The sequence below is a fragment of the Macaca nemestrina genome, chromosome 3 (assembly GCF_043159975.1).
Source record: "Macaca nemestrina isolate mMacNem1 chromosome 3, mMacNem.hap1, whole genome shotgun sequence".
Classification (NCBI taxonomy): Eukaryota; Metazoa; Chordata; class Mammalia; order Primates; family Cercopithecidae; genus Macaca; species Macaca nemestrina.
In genome coordinates, this window is record NC_092127.1 from 1,682,654 (window position 1) to 1,702,229 (window position 19,576).

The 19,576-nt window shown below is 40.8% G+C and overlaps 1 long non-coding RNA gene across 3 annotated transcripts; it reads right to left on the reverse strand.

The window, feature by feature from the left end:
• Positions 1 to 46: 46 nt before the first annotated feature.
• On the reverse strand, positions 47 to 6,203 carry LOC105466530 (uncharacterized). Of its 3 annotated transcripts, none has more exons than XR_011620706.1 (4): positions 5,933 to 6,203; positions 4,567 to 4,733; positions 3,035 to 3,195; positions 47 to 743 (listed from the first exon to the last, which is right to left on the reverse strand). It is a non-coding gene; the product is annotated as an uncharacterized lncRNA (long non-coding RNA). The 3 variants fall into 3 exon arrangements; XR_011620705.1 differs by having other exon boundaries at positions 5,621 to 6,203; XR_011620704.1 differs by having other exon boundaries at positions 5,439 to 6,203.
• Positions 6,204 to 19,576: the final 13,373 nt, after the last annotated feature.

A 19,576-nucleotide genomic window follows, 5' to 3' on the forward strand; every position in this document is an offset into this window, starting at 1 on the left:
GAGTTTTCTGCTCAGAAAGTATTCTTTCTTCTCAGTCGCTCACTCCATGGCTAACTGTCCACTTTGCACAGCAAAAGTTAGTTCTATCCAAGTACTTCAATTTGGCAGAACAGACTTTAAGGCCAAAATAATTTAGTAAAAAACTTCACTAATCTTCCATTTAATGGCAGGGAATATTGAAGATCAATTGATAAAAAGAAACATTATAAATGTCAGGTAACAGTTATCAGGAATTGAACTGTGTGATTTGTTAAGGGAATTCATATATGCCTTATTTCTTCTTATAAACTGAAATTCAGCCACATCTCAGACTTGTAAAAATAGAATTTTAAAGATTATAAGATTTATAATAAACAGAAATTTCAGAATAGGAAATACAGAATCTCGAGACTGAAACAAATGACCACTAGTCCAACACTACCTGATATTTCAGTCTTCTTACAGGCATTCTAATCAATCGGTAGTTTTTCCTGTGTTTAAGGATTTGAAGTGTCAGAGGTCTCAGTAACTTCAGAAAAGTTAGAGAGAGCTGCTATCTCTCCAGTTACCCCCGAGATCAAGTGAATCGAGTCAGCTTCCTCTGGACCAAACAGTCTCGTGGCAGACACACCCCACTCTCCACCTGGGCCACACTGGACACGGTAGTTACTTCTCGTTTCATCCTGGCTGTGCTCCTGCGCATAGAAACTTCATCTCTTCCCTTCAGCTTCCTTGATTTCACCAGGCCTGACTTTTAATGCTTACTGTAAAAGCAATTAACAGGATTTGAAAGGTCAATGGGAAGCAGAACTTCAAGAGCATTCTCTAAATACCAGTACCCCGTGAAGCGGTTTGAAAATGTGCAGGGTCGCCCTAGAGACACTGTGACCCCAGTCAATTATTAGGGGGATTATAAGAGTCCAAACAGCATTTATCAAACTGACAGAAAAAAACAAAACCCTGAACTAGTACATACCTTTTATAACAAGTTATTTTAGTAGAAGAAATTTTGCTTTTGAAAATGTGGAATGAAACTACAGGTTCATTTCTCTGCTTGGTCAGAATATGGGATAATAATGAAGGGGCCACTTTTTACAGAAGCTTTCCAATAGCCTCACTTGCTACTGCTCCTCCTTTTCACCCTGACTCCTAAACCAACTCCAAAGATGAATTCCCAGCCCTGGGCAAACAGTCTTCCAGAGGGTGGCACCGTTACAAGAAGCCAGAACATATCATAAGTGCTTCCTCATAGCGTGGCCCTCGGGGACACCTGATGTGTGCCTTTAGTGTCAATTAAAAATTCCCCTTCCATCCTATAGCACCCATAGCCTTGGATTATTTCAAATTAGACCTGCTATTTTCCCAATTGAAAATGGAGTACCATCTATAGACACTTTTTTGTCTTGTTAGCATGGTATAATGATTTAATGAGAATCGCTGGGTTACAAATGCATAGATTCCTTTTATTCTTTTTTTCTATTTGATAAAATTATCTCAAGAGAACGTCACTAACACTTTTATTTCCTTTGGGGGAAATAGTTTATCTTTTTACTGATCAGAATAGCTAATTTCAACTTTACTTTGTCATCGTCCTAGTGTCTCTTTAAGCTACTACAATCCAGTACGTCCCTGATACCCTCAGTTTACTCAGTAATTGTGATAAGTTGAATAGAAACAGTGCCTTCATCTCAAAAACTGTTTAACATTTTACTGTTCAATATACTACTCATGGGAGTACCAAGAAATAAGATTTTAGAAATCATTATCAGAAGAAAGATACTCATCAAATATATAACCGTTCTTAAGGAGAAATGGTGGATTGATTTTTTTCTCATTTGAAGCATTGACTCTAGACTCATTTATAACAAAATGATTTATTTATCATTGCTGAGCAGAGGAAATTGCTTTTTAAAAAATCAGCACTCCTTTATTTTCTAAACTAATCACAGTAGCACACAAGACACTGAGACTTTGCACTGTCCCCTGAATTCTCATCTCCAACCTCCAAACCTGCCATTTCCCTGGGAGCTTTAAGATCAGCTTGAATTGACATTCTCAAGAGTTGTTTTTCTGTCCTTTCCCTAATTTCCTGAGGTTTCTGTATGTATGCCTAAAAGCCAATAATTGTCTTGAACAGACCGACGTAAAAATAAATGAGATGTCTAAAATTCATTTTTATCTCATAAATGTTACACCTTGTCAATTAAAACAAATATTCCTTTTCTGTGCCAAGAGAACATTTTCTGTTACATTCACAATCTGCTTCAACTGCCATCGGGTACAAGAAAAACCTCTAACAGATGGAAATTGGTAAATGGCAATTGCAACCAGAGCTGATTACATGAATAACAAATGGAAGATGTATTCTGTGGGTTACCTTGGAAGGCAAATATGGTTATGAGAGCTTTGTACCATGTTGTGACATCGGTTCTGAGAATAAGATTGAGGCCTGCAAATCGAATCAAAGGAAATGTTATATATATGTAAATGGATGTAATATATATACACATGCACACACACATACACATCGTGTGTGTATATATGTATATGTATGTATATATATGTGCATATGTGTGTGTGTGTGTATGTGATGTGTATATATATCGCCCTTTAGCTCACATTCCATAGTCATCAAGGTTGTCAAGACTTTTCTGTTGTTTTTAGAAATATTTTGAATAAGTAAAAAAGGTATGACAATGTTCAAAGCAGGAAGGATTATACAGTCATCCTAAATTTATGGGCTGCAATGTTTTTACATTAATCTTTAACCTCACTTTTCATGAGAAAGGGACAGAAATATTTAGTTGGGTAAATGCAGTGATTATTCTTTTTCTAGGAGCACAAACTGCTGTAAACTTGGGGCCTAGAGAAAGGCTTAGATCACAGCCGTTCTTGGCTTTGATTCCGGATGTTTGAACAGACTTAGTAAAGTGAAGTCTCTGTCCTCTTTCAGGGCAAAAACCATAAGATTGTCCATCTCTGCTTTTCATTCCTCCCCAAACCTGCTGCCTGTTGCTCCTCTGACGCTTTTCTTTCGAGTCTTCCCAGTACTTGCCTAAGAATGCCAGTGGCAAGAGGCGTGCATCCCATGAAGAACAGTCCTGGGTGAAAGCTGGACTGGTCAGGGAAGAAAGCGCAGGATGTATTTCCTCCATTTTTTTTTTTCCTCCATTCCTTTTGCTTTTCCCCATTCACCTGTGCTTCTGTAATCACAGCCTGGAGTTTTTAGGAATAAAGCAAGTAGTTATCACTGCTGGTTACACAGACTGGTCCCAACCCGAATTCTTTCCTACCCTTTCAATGAGAGACGCATGTCTGGGAGAAGGGACTTGACAGGAGACACAGGTTTACTTTTCTCCTAGGACCTTTTGTTTGTTTTCAGAAATTAAAAAAAAAAAAAAAATGCTATTATTTTCATTGACCTTTAAAATGGATTCAGTACACTCCTATGAAGTAATGGAACACAATTTGGGATGAAAATTTCTCCAAGTGAGATTCAAATTATCATTATGGCTGTCAAGGATTTAGAAATTAGGTTTTTGCTGATTGCTGTTCAATCGTTCAATCAACAAAAAGGTATGCTGGGAACATAATGAGTTTTCTTAACCTCAAACTGATGATGAACATCAGTTTGTTTTTTATGTTTTTGGTTTCACACAACATCATAATTGAAGAGATCATCACAATCAAAGTATTTTTGCATTCAAAATCATCATCATCAACATCATCATCATCAACACTTAAGAATACTTTTTCAAACTTTATCGTGCTTTTCTATCCATGCAGTACCCATGTATGCTGAGTCACACTGATAACTCAACAGAGCAAGCCCCTGATTTTCCCTGTCATCTCCCTATGCTGAGTCACACAGATTAACTCAACAGAGTCCCTGATTTTGCCTGTCATCTCCCTATGCTGAGTCACACAGATAACTAAGCAGAGCCGCTGATTTTCCCTGTCATCTCCTTATGCTGAGTCACACAGATTAACTCAACAGAGCCCCTGATTTTCCCTCTCATCTTCCTTGGGTTTTGTTTTTCAGTTTCTTCCCTTGAACAAGTCTCCTTCTATTTGCAGGGGCCCCTCCTGTCCTCATGCTGTTTCCTACCTCCCCAGATGCCCTCTGTGTGCCTCATCCCATCTCTCTGTGCCCCTCACAGGGTATTGCCCAATGGCTCAGCAGATAATGCTAAACCAACCTGTGCTTTGTAGAGCTTCATAAATGTGCAACCTTGCTCAATTGTATGGTCCCAAGTGAATATTTTTAGGAACCTCCTTATATTCTATGTTATGTTTCCACCACTGCATCTGGGAATGATCTGCTAGACGGTGTAGGCAATATTTTTTATCCAGCATCCTCCCCCATGTACAGCATATGTGCACCTGCTCACACACCTCACAAGCACACTTAACTATAGGCCATAGGAAAAACTTCAATTCGTAGAAATGTGGACACGTGTTATAAAGATTCCATGTGTTGATTACATGTAGACAATAACATGCCCATAAATCACGTCTCCATCTTGAAGTGACCTAGCAGCAGCACTGCTCATCCTCGAGTGACAGAGTCTGCCTTGTCCTCAGTACCTTATCCGCAGGCCTCTGCTCTGTTCCGTGACTGCGTATCCTACTCTTCACAACTTCTGAAAAGGTTTTGCTGATGGTCCCCTGGAGCTGGTGCTCAGTTGTCCTTTGTCTGTGAATGGCCTCACTTTCTTAAAGTTAGCCAGGAGCAAAAAGCACTTACTCTTAGGCTAGAAAAGAATGAAATGCCTCCGACCTCATTTTTCTTCCCATTGAATCCCAAAAACAGACAAAAACGCAGCCTACGGATTATGTCTTCTTTTCTTTGTTTCTTTTCTTTCAAGTTTGTTGTTCAATACCCAATGTTGAACAGCTCCCACTTGCAATCTGCCCAGCACTGTTTTACCAGAAAATTCCTTACGTGTAGATTGATAAAGACATTGCGGCCGGGCACGGTGGCTCATGCCTGTAATCTCAGCACTTTGCGGGGGCCAAGGCAGGTAGATCACCTGAGGTCAGGAGTTCGAGACAAGCCTGACCAACATGGAGAAACCCTGTCTCTACTAAAAATACAAAATTAGCCGGGCGTGGTGACACATGCCTGTAATCCCAGCTACTCGGGAGGCTGAGGCAGGAGAATCACTTGAACCCGGGAAGCGGAGGTTGTAGTGAGCCAAGATCATGCCATTGCACCCCAGCCTGGGCGACAGGGCGAAACTCTGTCTCAAATAAAAAAAAAAAAAAAAAAAAAAAAGAAGACATTGTGCTATTGCTATTCTCCCTAATAAATCCCTGTTATTTTAACAAGGACTTTCTTGAAATACATAACTTGAAACACAGAGGCATGTCACTAATGGTGGATATTAGTTATCACTTCCAGATAACGGGAAGTTAGATATCCACTTCTGGATAATGATGGGAAATTAGATACCCACTTCCAGATAATGGGGAGATGTTAGATATCACTTCCAGATAATGGAGAGATGTTAGATATCACTTTCAGATAATGGGGGGATGTTAGATATCACTTCCAGATAATGGGGAAGATGTCAGATATCACTTCCAGATAATGGGGGAATGTTAGATATCCCTTCCAGATAATGGGGAGATGTTAGACCTCACTTCCGGATAATGGGGAGATGTTAGATATCACTTCCAGATAATGGGGGATGTTAGATATCACTTCCAGATAATGGGGAAATCTTAGATATCACTTTGGGATAATGGGGAGATGTTAGATATCACTTCCAGATAATGGGGGATGTTAGACCTCACTTCCAGATAATGGGGAAATGTTAGATATCACTTCAGGATAATGGGGAGATGTTAGATATCACTTCCGGATAATGGGGGACGTTAGATATCACTTCCAGATAATGGGGAGATGTTAGATATCACTTCCGGATAATGGGGAGATGTTAGATATCACTTCCAGATAATGGGAGGATGTTAGATATCACTTCCAGGTAATGGGGGGGGATGTTAGATATCACTTCCAGATAATGGGGAAGATGTCAGATATCACTTCCGGATAATGGGGGGATGTTAGATATCACTTCCAGATAATGGGGGGATGTTAGACATCACTTCCAGATAATGGGGGAATGTTAGATATCCCTTCCAGATAATGGGGAGATGTTAGACCTCACTTCCGGATAATGGGGAGATGTTAGATATCACTTCCAGATAATGGGGAAATCTTAGATATCACTTCGGGATAATGGGGAGATGTTAGATATCACTTCCAGATAATGGGGAGATGTTAGACCTCACTTCCGGATAATGGGGAGATGTTAGATATCACTTCCGGATAATGGGGGATGTTAGACCTCACTTCCAGATAATGGGGAAATGTTAGATATCACTTCCGGATAATGGGGAGATGTTAGATATCACTTCCGGATAATGGGGGACGTTAGATATCACTTCCGGATAATGGGGAGATGTTAGATATCACTTCCGGATAATGGGGAGATGTTAGATATCACTTCCGGATAATGGGGGATGTTAGATATCACTTCCAGGTAATGGGGGGGATGTTAGATATCACTTCTGGATAATGGGGGATGTTAGACCTCACTTCCGGATAATGGGGGATGTTAGACCTCACTTCCAGATAATGGGGGATGTTAGACCTCACTTCTGCATAATGGGGGGATGTTAGACCTCACTTCCGGATAATGGGGGGATGTTAGACATCACTTCCGGATAATGGGGGAATGTTAGACTTCACTTCCGGATAATGGGGGATGTTAGGCATCACTTCCGGATAATGGGGTGACGTTAGATATCAACTCCGGATAATGGAGGATGTTAGATATCACTTCCAGATAATGGGGGGGATGTTAGCTATCACTTCCAGAACAGGATCCCTCCAGTGAGGGTGCGTCTAACCCTCCCCTGCCCAGCATGTTGCCATGGCTCCCTCTGAACCTTCACCTACAGAATTCTCCTGAATGGGAAATTTCTTGACACATATTATAAAGATTCCATGTGTTGATTACATATGGACAAGACCATTCCCATAAATCACATCTCCATTTTTAAGTGACCTAGCAGCATTCTCTCTCTCTCTCATGTCTGTAATATTTATTAAAGATAGCAACCATAGTTCTCTGTGACATCACATCATCATTTTGGTTGCTGTTGTGGTTTAAAACCAACTTTTATAACCATCCTTTAAACTAATATATAAATATTAACAATCTATAAATATATAATATAAATAATATGATATAACAATACCAAAGATAGAGCGAGAGATGTCCCTCTGTGTCCATGTGCGATTTGTTCCAGGACCTCCTGCTAATATCAAAATCCGTGGACACTCAAGACCCTGATATAAAATGGCCCAGTATTTGCATATAACCTATGCATATCCCCTTGTATATTTTAAATCATCCTTAGATTACTTATAATACCTAATACAATGTGAATGCTATGTAAATAGTTCTTATACTGTGTTTAGGGAATGTTGACCAAAAAGGTCTATAGATATTCAGTAAAAATGAATTCTTTTTTTACAAACTAACAGTTAGCAAAGAAAATAAACGTTTTACACCAAAAAAGAGTATTTTTCGCCACACATAAAAAATGGTATATATATGGTGTGTATATGTATATATACATGCACATACCATATGTATACCAAATATATATGCACCATAAATATATCAAATACATATATACATACACACCATATATATGCACATATATGCACCATATATAAATACAAATAAATATATATGGTGCATATATAAATATATATGGTGCATATATGCGCATAAATATATATGGTGATAAATATATATACAAATATATATATGGTGAGGATATACAAATCCTTCCGTATGAGGCCAGTAAGAAAATCTCAACAATTAAAAAGCTCATTTTCAGTGGCCAATTAATCACAGAGCAATTTTAAAACTATATAAAATTAAACCTACACACATATTAGAAATACAGTCCAATTCACTTATAAACCCAACAAACTTTAAAGTGGATACAGAAAAATTTTATTTACAGGCTTAAAAAAATACATATTAAACCGATGTACTGTTGTTTAAAGAGTATCCACAAAATTCTCACCTCAATGTTTCTTTGCAAAAGAAGTGGAAATCTATAATCCAAAGACCCTTTTCAAAAATGAGCGACTGATAAACACGATAGATTTATAGCTTCTGTAACATTTCATTCATGTTGTGAATTTTCTTGAGCATTATATTTTAATTAACTTGCAAATGCAATTTTTAAAAAATATTTTTATCCTTGGTTGGTTGAATCCATGGATGCAGAACCATATGGAGGGCCGACTGTGTTTTTTTCATTACAGAATATGCACCTGTTAAATTTAATCGCTATTTGAGGCAGATAGATACCTTCACACCTTCAAATCACACTGTGGAGGTGGCCTCCTGACTTACCTACGTGCTCAAGCACTACACAGAAAGTGCTTGTACTGAGAAGGCAACATAATGAATTCTAATACGAAAATGCACAGCCACTTAATTAGAATAGTCATATTTATATTCACCATATACCCTAAGAAAACTGACACAATAGAAATATAAACTGACATATTCCAGGACCCCCCCCCCAACACACACACACTGGTCTTTCTATATTGTCAGTTTCATGGAAACAGCAGAAATGGATGAATAATGTAAAACTGGGTCGTATTTTTTAACAGCATGACGTAGAAGTATCTCGTAGTGCTTGTGTCTCTTGTGCCCAGTTAGGAAAACAAAACCAATTCTAAGCATTTCAAACACACTGGATTTGAACATTGATTTTAAATATTACAAAAAAGCAGCCAGGCAGGAACAAGAGGGGATGAGGCTCCCCAGAGATTGGCACCCGAGGAGCTCCTGTTAGTAACCGCAGGATGCCACAACCACTCCTTGAGCCAAAAACAACCCCAAAGAGCAATGGTGTGACCCTAAGTCCACGCGGCTGTGGGCTGAGGATGCTGGAGCTCCTGCTCTAGCCGCTGCCGGCTGCAGTGAGCACTGCCGCTGCCACTTCGCAGGAAGCCGGGAGCTCGCGCTCCTGATACAGCAAGAGCCAGGGCCCAGGAGCGCTGGGGCTTACGAAGCTGTCAGAGCGGCCGCTGCTGCCCTTGGAACTGTGCCGCCTTAAAGGGAACCCGGGCTTGCCTCCACTTATCACTGTGGTTACTGCTGCCAAAGGCACTACCAGGAAAAAAAAAAAATGACTAACAATACGGATTTGCCCTTTCTCCCACCTTCCCATTTCTTGCCAGTGCCTCCCATGATCAAAATCTTATTAAATATCAGTCAGAAAGGGAGTCTGGAAAAGGTAGCTTGCGGATATCCAGTCCCCCGTGATAAAGAAAGAGCACAGAAGGAGGGTGCGCCGACAGACCAGTCACTGCCCTGCCGCTGTGGGTGCAGAGCTCTGCAAGCAGACAGCTCGGTAAGAAGCCTGGACACGGGCCCCTGTGCCCAGATTCCAACTCATGTCACTGCTAGATGCTTTTTTCTATTTCTGTGCTCCTTACTTTTCTCTCTGTTTTCTCTCTCTTTTTGTTACCATGCTCTATCCCTGAATCCACCTAGATTTCCACTCTTTTTTTTTTTTTTTTTTTTTTTTTTTTGAGACAGAGTCACTCTGTGGCCCAGGCTGGAGTGAGCGGCGTGATCTCTACTCACTGCAAGCTCCGCCCCCCGGGTTCCCGCCATTCTCCTGCCTCAGCCTCCGGAGTAGCTGGGACTACAGGCACCGCCACCTCGCCCGGCTAGTTTTTTGTATTTTTAGTAGAGACGGGGGTTTCACCGTGTTAGCCAGGATGGTCTCGATCTCCTGACCTCGGGATCCGCCCGCCTTGGCCTCCTAAAGTGCTGGGATTACAGGCGGAAGCCACTGCACCCGGCTGGATTTCCACCCTTGTTCAGGAACTATGTCAACCACTCTAAGACCCCTGGAGGCCCACTGGCCACTTGCCACATTTTCTCTTACTCTGTTGTCAAGAAAGTAGGTGGATCCTCATAGTAACTCTAGTTTTTGTGGATCCTCATGGAAACTGTAGTTTTTTTTTTTTTTACTTTATCTGGTTGGTTCCCTCACAAGAAATCCACCTTATTATAGTAAGAAAACTGGAATTGGAGATCAAACACTGGCTCTAGTATCATATCCACTGATCATGTGTAATATTAACTTGGGAAAATCTTTTCACATTTTGAGCATCAGTTTATTTATGTGTAAGAGCAAGGAGTTGACAGTGATATCTAAATTTTTTTCCCACTCAATGTTATGAGGTTTTATAAAATTCAGTTGTTTAAAATACCTGATTACTGTCTCGTTAATTTTAAAACCTTTTCACAACTAGGTCTATAATGAGGTATTGCTCCCCACACTTGAGGGCATTCGCTGCGGGGGTCGGCCCGCAGACCCTGACCCAAACGATGGATGAATTAAACGTACACTGACACACAGATACTCTGCTTGGCCAGGCCTGCTTGTCCGACCGTGTGCACACCAAGAGAGGTTTGTTACTGTGGCCCTGAGCAGCTCACACTCCAGGCATTTATTTGGTATACAATTAACAACAGAAGCTTTGGGTCAACACACTTGCGGATAATTAACATGGTTAAGAGAGTAGTTCTAGGAATGACTAAAGCTCAGGTACCGAGGTCTAAGGTAAATAACATTACAGGGCAATATCCCTAGTTGACCTCCCCGCAAGAGGGGCCATCTGGCTCAAAGGTTAGTTAATGGATGTAGGGTAAACAGACTTAACTGGGGAAGCCTCTATTGTCGCTAGTATTTACCCTATGACCTAATGCTCTAAGGTAAGTATCGGCTGCCTCAGCCTGTTCAATTATTACAAGTTATGTAACATTTCGGCCTTCCAAAAGGTTTATGACTATTCCCTATAACTTTCCCTAATATTTCCCTTTAATACTTCTGCCACCATCTCAGTGAATCCCAACACTATAACATATAAGAAGAAGAAAAAACAAAACAAGAGACCCAGACCAAGAATAAAAACTATAAACCCATTGTATGATGGAATACATGCATGAGGTCCAAACCATGGTGCAAAATATCCTTTACTGAGTTTCCTCATGTTCTCTATCATTCCCCCGAAAGCATACTGTTATTACTTTACTGAGTTTCCTCATGTTCTCTATCATTCCCCCGAAAGTATACTGTTATTACTTTACTGAATTTCCTCAAGTTCTCTATCACTCCACTGAAAGTCTACTGTCATGGCCACAGAGGACCTGTCTCTGTGGGCTCCTGCATTCTTTCCTCTCTACCTTACAGTTCCTAAGTATCTTTGGCCTTTTACACTTACTATAAGATTTCATGTTTTTCTTTTTCTGTCCATCTCAGAAGGCTTGTCCTTCAGTTTCGCCTGGGCTTCCCCTTGGAAGGCCTAGTGAATGGTCTCAGGTGATTGTGTCTGGAGGATAAGGGGAGTATGACAGCCACCTGCCCTTTCTTTTAGGGCTTATAGGAGCGCATCTACCAAGCAAAGGAGTTCCTGCCAATGTGGAACATACCTTATAGCACAACCTCAGGGCATTATTATTTCTCTGGCTCTTTCCTCATCTTTTCAGAAACCTTATGTATTAGCTTACATTTCTATGACTCATGATGCAAAAGAACAGGTCATGTTAGAAGGGGAAAAGTGTGAGAAGAAATTCTGACCTACCTCAGTACACAATGTGAATAGGGTTAACTACATCATAAATTGTAAAAGTAAGAACAATAGACTTCGAAAGTTTTCTTTGTGAGTGCATGGCACGAGTAAAGGAGTGGGAGAACAAGTTTAGTTTCTGTAACTCTTTGGCCTGTAAGCCATACATTTCAGTACACGTGGTTATGTTATTTTTTCTCTTGATGGTAAATGAATGCTTCAAACAAATGTATCACTCAAGGGAGTTGAGAAAAGGAAATTAAGACTGTTAGAAAAGGACATTAATATTTACTGGTAACACTGAAATCAGAATTATATATTAAAATGAAGTTTCTAAACTAATTTCCATATTTGACTAGAACAAAAACAGCTTCTCTGCAAGATAATACCACACATTTCCGGAGCTCGTCCAGGATTCATAACAGCTGCATGTTTTGTTGTTTAGAATCAGTATTTTGGTCACTGCATAATTCAATACTTTAAAAAATTGTTTCTATTAAGCAACATAATAACACAAATGCTCATTTTTTTTACATATCCAAAGGCCTTGAAGAATTTTAAGCAAAAATAGAAGGAAGCAAAATTATAATAAACAATGGCAATATGTTCATTTCCCATATTTTGAGGTCCACCTGTTTAAATGTTTCCAAAGCCATTAAACACATCTGTTATTTTTTCCTCTAGATAAACAAATTATATGAAAAAGTAAATATACGGTTTCTAAAGCCAATTCAGATGGGATTTTCACACTGGGCACTTCACTTCCCTGTGTGCTTCACTTTCATCCTCTACAAAAATAGGTTTCTCTTATTTACCTCTCTGAGTCCTGCGAAGTGTTCTTGGTCCGTGTAATGCAAAGACAAGGCCCACAGCCATCCCTCAGTTAATAATGGGCATGATCATTAGAGTGGGAGCAGCAGCAAGGGTGGTTCTCCATGCAGGCATTCATGCATATGTCCTCTTTTCATATCTTTCATCTTGTGGAGTCTCAACAGGCTGCAGCTTCTCTCACTAGAATATTCAAAAGAGCATTTAAAATTAGGAGGTGGTCTCTAACGTGCCTCGTAGCTCTAATATTCTGGGAATCTTTGAGGCTGTATCCTACACATGGTTATTTTTGTTTTATTTCTATATAACTATTACCTGCCTTCTACCTGTAAAGATATTCCACAATCAGGAACACATCATTTTTTTTAGGTATAAAGCAAGACTCCTGAATGGCATGCTTGCATCAGCATTTAATAAGTGTCACCTTGATACTAATTGCATTAAACTTCTGTGGGGAATGTTCTATTTAATATCACTGTATCATCTACATGGGACCCTGTTCTATTTTGCAGAACAGTTCTCGTTATTTCACTGTGTCCCTCCCCTCAAGAAAGAGGACCTGGCCCGGCGCAGTGGTTCATGCCTATAATCCTAGCATTTTGGGAGGCCGAGGCGGGTGGATTACTTGAGGCCAGGAGTTCAAAACCAGCCTGGCCAACATGAGGAAACCCTGCTCTACTAAAAGTACAAAAAAAATAAAAATAAAATAAGCCAGGCAGGGTGGCGGGCACCTGTAATCCCAGCTACTTAGGAGGCCGAGGCAGGAGAATTGCTTGAACCCAGGAGGCAGAAGTTGCAGTGAGCCGAGATGGCGCCACTGCACTCCAGCCTGGGTGACACAGCGAGACTATCTCCCCCCGCAAAAAAAGAAAAAAAACGAAGACCTACTCCAAACAGCATTAGTGAGAAATGGGTATTTTACTGAATATATCTTGAAGAAACGTGTGATAGAAGGGTACAATACTAACAACACAGTAATTCACCTCCCTTCAAAAATAAAAATACCCATTAGATATTATATTGGTCTGGACTCTGAGAAGCTGATATCAGCACAGAATTAAACATGCAAGGATTTTATTAAGAAAACTACTGTGAAAGAAAATGATGAAGGAGCCAGAGGAGTCTGCAAGAAAACATCTTAGGCGCTTTCCAGTCTATGGAAGGTTCAGCAAAGCTACTGGAGGTCCATGAGTCAACCTCAGCCATCAGAGGAGCTCATGGCTCCCAGAACAGGCATCCCTGCTTCCACCTCAGTCATTGACTGGAAAGCAGCCCATGGGAATGTGGTTACAGCCCAAATGCATGGTAGATTTCAGCTCAATGGCCAGGCTCTTGGTCACTAACTCCTCTGTAAGTGGAGATCTGCAGGGTGTAGTCTCTGGGCCAAATCTCTCTTCCCAAACTCTGCTCTGGTATCCACTGCAAATCCCACCCAGTGTCCCAGTGAACTGCCCGTTGGTCTAGTCTTTCAAACATCACACACTCAAGAATTCTCCCTTCAGAGCTTTTCTTTTCTTTTCTTTTAGACAAAGTCTCGCTCTGTCACCCAGGCTGGAGTGCGGTGGTGCCATCACAGTTCACAGCAACCTTTGCTTCCCAGGTTCAGGCAATTCTCCTGCCTCAACCTCCCCAGTAGCTGGGATTACAGGTGCGTGCCAACATGCCCGGCTAATTTTTGTATTTTTAGTAGAGATGGGGTTTCACCATGTTGGTCAGGCTGGTCTCGAACTCCTGACCTCACTATCCACCCACCTCGACCTCCCAAAGTGCTAGGATTACAGGCATGAGCCACCGTGCCCGGCCCCCTTCAGAGCTTTTCTACACCTGTTCCTTTCTCTCGTCTCTTCTACAGCCTTATCCAAAGTTGCGTCATCCCTCATTATTCTCAGGCATATTAAAGCCATGACTTTGCTTGCCCTCAGGAAATTAAACATCCATCAGTCACCAGGAGTCACAATCCACAGAAGACAGCGAGTAGGAGGACGCCACAGAACGCATCGTGTTTCCTGCCGTGTTAAAGCAGGGCTGTGCTGTCATCAAGCCGTGGTGTGCCACTGATTACACGGCACCCCATCATCTGGCTTCTGTCGCCACCAATATACTGAAACTGCTTCATAAAGTCATCAGTGTGTTTTTAATTGCCAAGTTGATTGGACATTTCACAGCCATTATTCCTGACTTTTATAAGCATTTGACATGACTGATCATTCATTTCTTGAAATTGTATTTTTCCCAGACAGCCGTGATAAATACTCTGAATATTGTTCTGGCGCTTTCACAGCTATCTCATTTCTCTTTTTTCTTATGTCTTTTGTTCCTCCCCATTCCTTAAACATGGGTGTTCCCCAGACCTCTTGCTTTAGTCGTGTGGTCTAAATACATACTTTCCCTAGGAACTGTATTCTCTAGTATAGAAGAATAATTTTCCTTTACATTTGTATGTTTTATTTATCAAATTTTAATATGACAACATGCACTATATTAAGTTCTGAGGATAATATTATGGGGAAAAATCTCTGGCTTGAAGGAATGTTGTCCAATGGGAGAAACATAAAAAGCAAACAAGCAATTACAAGGCAAGGAACCACTGTGATGATGGGGATGTACAGGGCTCAGGGCGCACACAGGAGGATATCTAACTTATAACCTGGGAAATTAGGGAAGAGTCTCATAGGAAGGAAATCACCAGTGTGTCATCATCATAATAACAGGAGCAGCAGGGCATTCCAAACGAAGAGAGCACCGCGTTTGAGGAGCTGTAATTCAGTTACATAGTTCAGTACATCAGCTATTGAATCAAGGACAATAGGAGAGGCTGGGTCACAAAGATGCTGAACAATCAAGCTACTGAGATGAAGGACATTGTGTGCACTACTGCAGCCTTTGGTTCTCACGCTGACAGCTGTGAGGATTCACAGACTTCAAAGAAGAGCATGACTTAATGTTTCAGAAGGTTTTTGGAGCTTCCACAATGTCCTTCATCTCAGTAGCTTGATTGTTCAGCATCTTTGTGACCCAACCTCTCCTATTTTCCTTGATTCAACAGCTGATCTACTGAACTATGGATATACAGTTAGCGATCAGCACCCATGGGCTCTGCATCCATGGGTTCAACCATGTGCAGATTGAAAAGGCAGTTAGGCCTGTAATCATTGCATCTCTACTGAAAAATGTACAGACTTGATGTCATTCCCCAAACAATACAGTAAAACAACGGTTCCCGTAGCATTTATTCATGTTAGGTATTATAGGGAGTCTAGAGATGATTTCAGTACACGGAGTATGTGTGTCAGTGACATGCAAACACAACACCATTTTGTATAAGGGACTTGAGCATCTGTGGATTTTGGTTAAAAAGCAAGGGGTTCCTGGAAGCAATCCCTAGCAGATAGTCAGGGATGACTGAATTTGAGGTAAGAACAATATCTAAGAACTCTCCAGCTCAGTTTGATAAAATATTACTTAAGCCTACTATGTACCAAGCTCTTTAAAGTGCTGAGTGTTAAAGGCTTGCTTAAGAGTAACGTGTATAGTACAATCCCATTAAATCAAAGCCAAACATCAAAGATAAACAAAAAAGAACTCTTATGTTCCCTTTAAGTGTGTATGTAACCTATGTTTATACATGTAGTATTATTCTGGAGTAAACTACCGTAACTGGGCCGGACGCGGTGGCTCACGCCTGTAATCCCAGCACCGTGGGAGGCCAAGGTGGGCAGATCACGAGGTCAAGAGATTGAGACCATCCTGGCCAACATGGTGAAACCTGGGCTCTACTAAAAACACAAAAATTAGCTGTGTGTGGTGGTGCACGCCTGTAGTCCCAACTACTCGGGGGGGTGAGGCAGGAGAATCGCTTGAACCGGGAGGTGGAGGATGCAGTGAGCTGAGATTGTGCCATTGCACTCCAGCCTGAGTGACAGAGTGGTCTCAAAAAAAAAAAAAAAAAACCTACTGTAACTCAGTTACCAAACCAAAAATGTTTCACTCTTTATTTTCCTCTTCCTCATATCCAGTTATCCCATCTGTTCCAATTCTAAAGGAGCTCTTGTAAACGCTTATTTTTCCATCTGCATTGCCACCATCCCAATCTACACCACCACCATCTCTTGCCTAACCTCTGCCATTAGTTTCTTAACCTGCTCTCAGGTGTCTACTCTTCTTCCCCAGTGATCTCTTCTCCACATGGTAGACAGAAGAATCTTTATGTGAGTGAGTCTGTGTCATTCCACATCTGAAATTATCCAATAACTTCTCACGGGATTTAAAATGAAGCGAAACTCTTGTCCCACGCCCTATAAGGCCTCATGTAATCTGACCCCGCACGCTTCTTTACTCTCTTCTTAGGCTGCTCTGCTCCACCCACTTCCCCAACTATATTCACTCAGTGATTCGCAGTCTTTAGACTAGGCTGTGATTTTCTCACATATTTCTATCTACACTGTTCACTGCCTCCACCGTTACCACCCTGATCCGTAACACCACAATTTCGTGACTGGCTACCCAATTTCTTATCTGGGCTTCCTGCTTCTATTTTTCCACATAGCAGCCAAAGTGACTCTTTCAAAATGTAAACCAATTTATGTTGCTCTCCTGCTAAAATCCTTCAATAGCTCCTCATCACATTTAAAATAAGATTCAGTACCCTGACCCTAATCAACCAAACCTCACAGACCTCACTGTCTCCTCCCGGCCTCCGCTTCCTCCTGTGGCCCCCGTTCCACCACCCTGCAGCCACCTGGACTCCCCACGGTTCTTCCACATAGCAAGGCACCTAAGAACCCCACTGCTCCCCCGCCAGGAGCCCTCTGTCCCAAGACATCTTCAGGGCTCTCGCCTTCATGTCAGTTTTCTATTCAAATAGTATCTCCTTAAAAAGACCTTCCCTGGCCACCCCAAAATCCTTACACTTCCCCCAATCACTTCATCTATTTTTTTTTAAAGACCTTTATCGAGGCTGGGCACGGTGGCTCTCGCCTGTAATCCCAGCACTTTGGGAGGCTGTGGCAGGCAGATTACTTGAGGACAGGAGATCAAGACCAGATTGGCCAACATGGTAAAATCCCATCTCTACTAAAAATACAAAATCAGCCCAGCGTGGTGGTGCACATCTGTAGTTTCAGCTACTTGGGAGGCTAAGGCAGGAGAATCGCTTGAACCCAGGAGGCAGAGGTTGCAGTGAGCTGAGATCGTGCCACTGCATTCCAGTCTGGGCAACAGAGCAAGACACTGTCTCAAAAAGACAAAAATAAAATAAAAAGACCTTTATTGAGATATAATTTACATATCATAAAATTCATCTAATTTTCATGTATGATTCAATGATTTTAGTAAACTTGCTAAGTCTGCAACCATCACCAGAATCCAGTTTTAGAACATTTCCATCTTTGCAGTAAGTTCCCTCAGGCCAGTCAGCAGTGAATCCCCATTCCCTTTCTCAGCCCTGGGTAAATGACACTGACCCAGGGGTCTCACAGATATTTTTTGATAAATATAGGAATTGACCCTTCTAATCTTAAAGCTTGAAACTTGTATTTGTTTAATCTGAGTTCCTCCCTCAGAAAATGATCATCAGGTCTCTCAAAAAAAAGTATCAAACAACTGAAACTCACCAGATCATCGCATCCAGACAACGAGATGCCAGACCCCGCATTCACCGTGATGGCTTCCTTGCGTCTCCCTAGTTCCTGTTTCCTTACACACAGTTGCATTTTTTCCCTGCTATATAAACTCCTGGTTTTAGTGGGCCAGGGAGATGGATTTGAGACTGAGTTTCCATCTCCTCAGCTGCAGCACCTGATTAAAGGTTCTTCCTTGGCAATACTCATGGTCTCAATCACTGGCTTTCTGTGCAGCGAGTAGCAGGATCTTGACCGAACCCCTGGTGCTTCGGTAACATAAACACTCATCTGCCTTCTTTTTCCATAGATTTGCCTTTTCTAAACATCCCGTATAAATAGAACGGTTAAAATATGTGGTCTTTAGAACCTGACTTCTTGGTATACTATACTTAAATAACGTGTTCAACTAATTCTATTGAACATCCACTTTATGCCATATATATACAATAAAATATATATAAAATATTACATATATATAATCCCATGCTCTACTGAGGAGAATAGAGTGAGCAAATAATCATACAAACAGTGTCAAATTTCATGGAAGTTTCATGATGCTCTGGGAGCATGGCTGGGAGTGGGCAAGGCTTGCCTGTGGAGCAGTATTTGACTATGACTGAAGAATAGCAGTTAGCTAGGCAAAGAGCAAAGTGTTTCAGATAGAGGGATCAGGACATGCCTAGTAACAGAAGGGAGTGTGTTTAACACGACTCTGGAGAAAATACTTGGCTGGAGCACTGACAGGAAATGAAGGACGGTGGAGACAAGGCTTTCTCATCACTTTCTATCCCTGTATGTTTGTTATTTCACTATTCTTTCCAAAGTTAACACTAGCTGACATTGCAGTGTGTATATACTGTTTACATCCTTCATTACAAAATAAGTTCCTTGAGGGTATAAACTTTGATTTATCACTATTATTCCAATATTTAGAAGAGGGTTTGCCATAATAAGCATTCAATAAATACTTGTTGAATGAAATATTCGAATAAGAGATTGGGGAGCCCTAATAATTAACACATTAAGAATGCAGATATTTGTTAATTAGAATAAATTAAATAGCTACTGAGAGCCATCTTATGCAACATCTTAATACATCTAAGCTATGTTCAGATGAGAGGAATTCAGTGAAATAATGAATTTGGGGGAAAAATACTAGCAGATTTACTTTTTAACTAATAATAGACTGGAAATATTTAAAGTATAATGAACTACTTAACATTGGTATATGTTAATAACTTATTTAAATTTATCAATGATTTTTGTTAGTGATAGCTCTTGAATACTATAGTTATTTCACTCTTTTTTAACCTCATAGATTAATTTCATAAATGCAATCAGCTGAATGTAACTTAATAAAGATGTGGCTTCCAACATTTATATGTTGTCAGGAAGAAAAAAATGACTTTCTCAGTTATTTTTATAAAACAAGATGACTTTCTGTGGAGTAATTCTCATA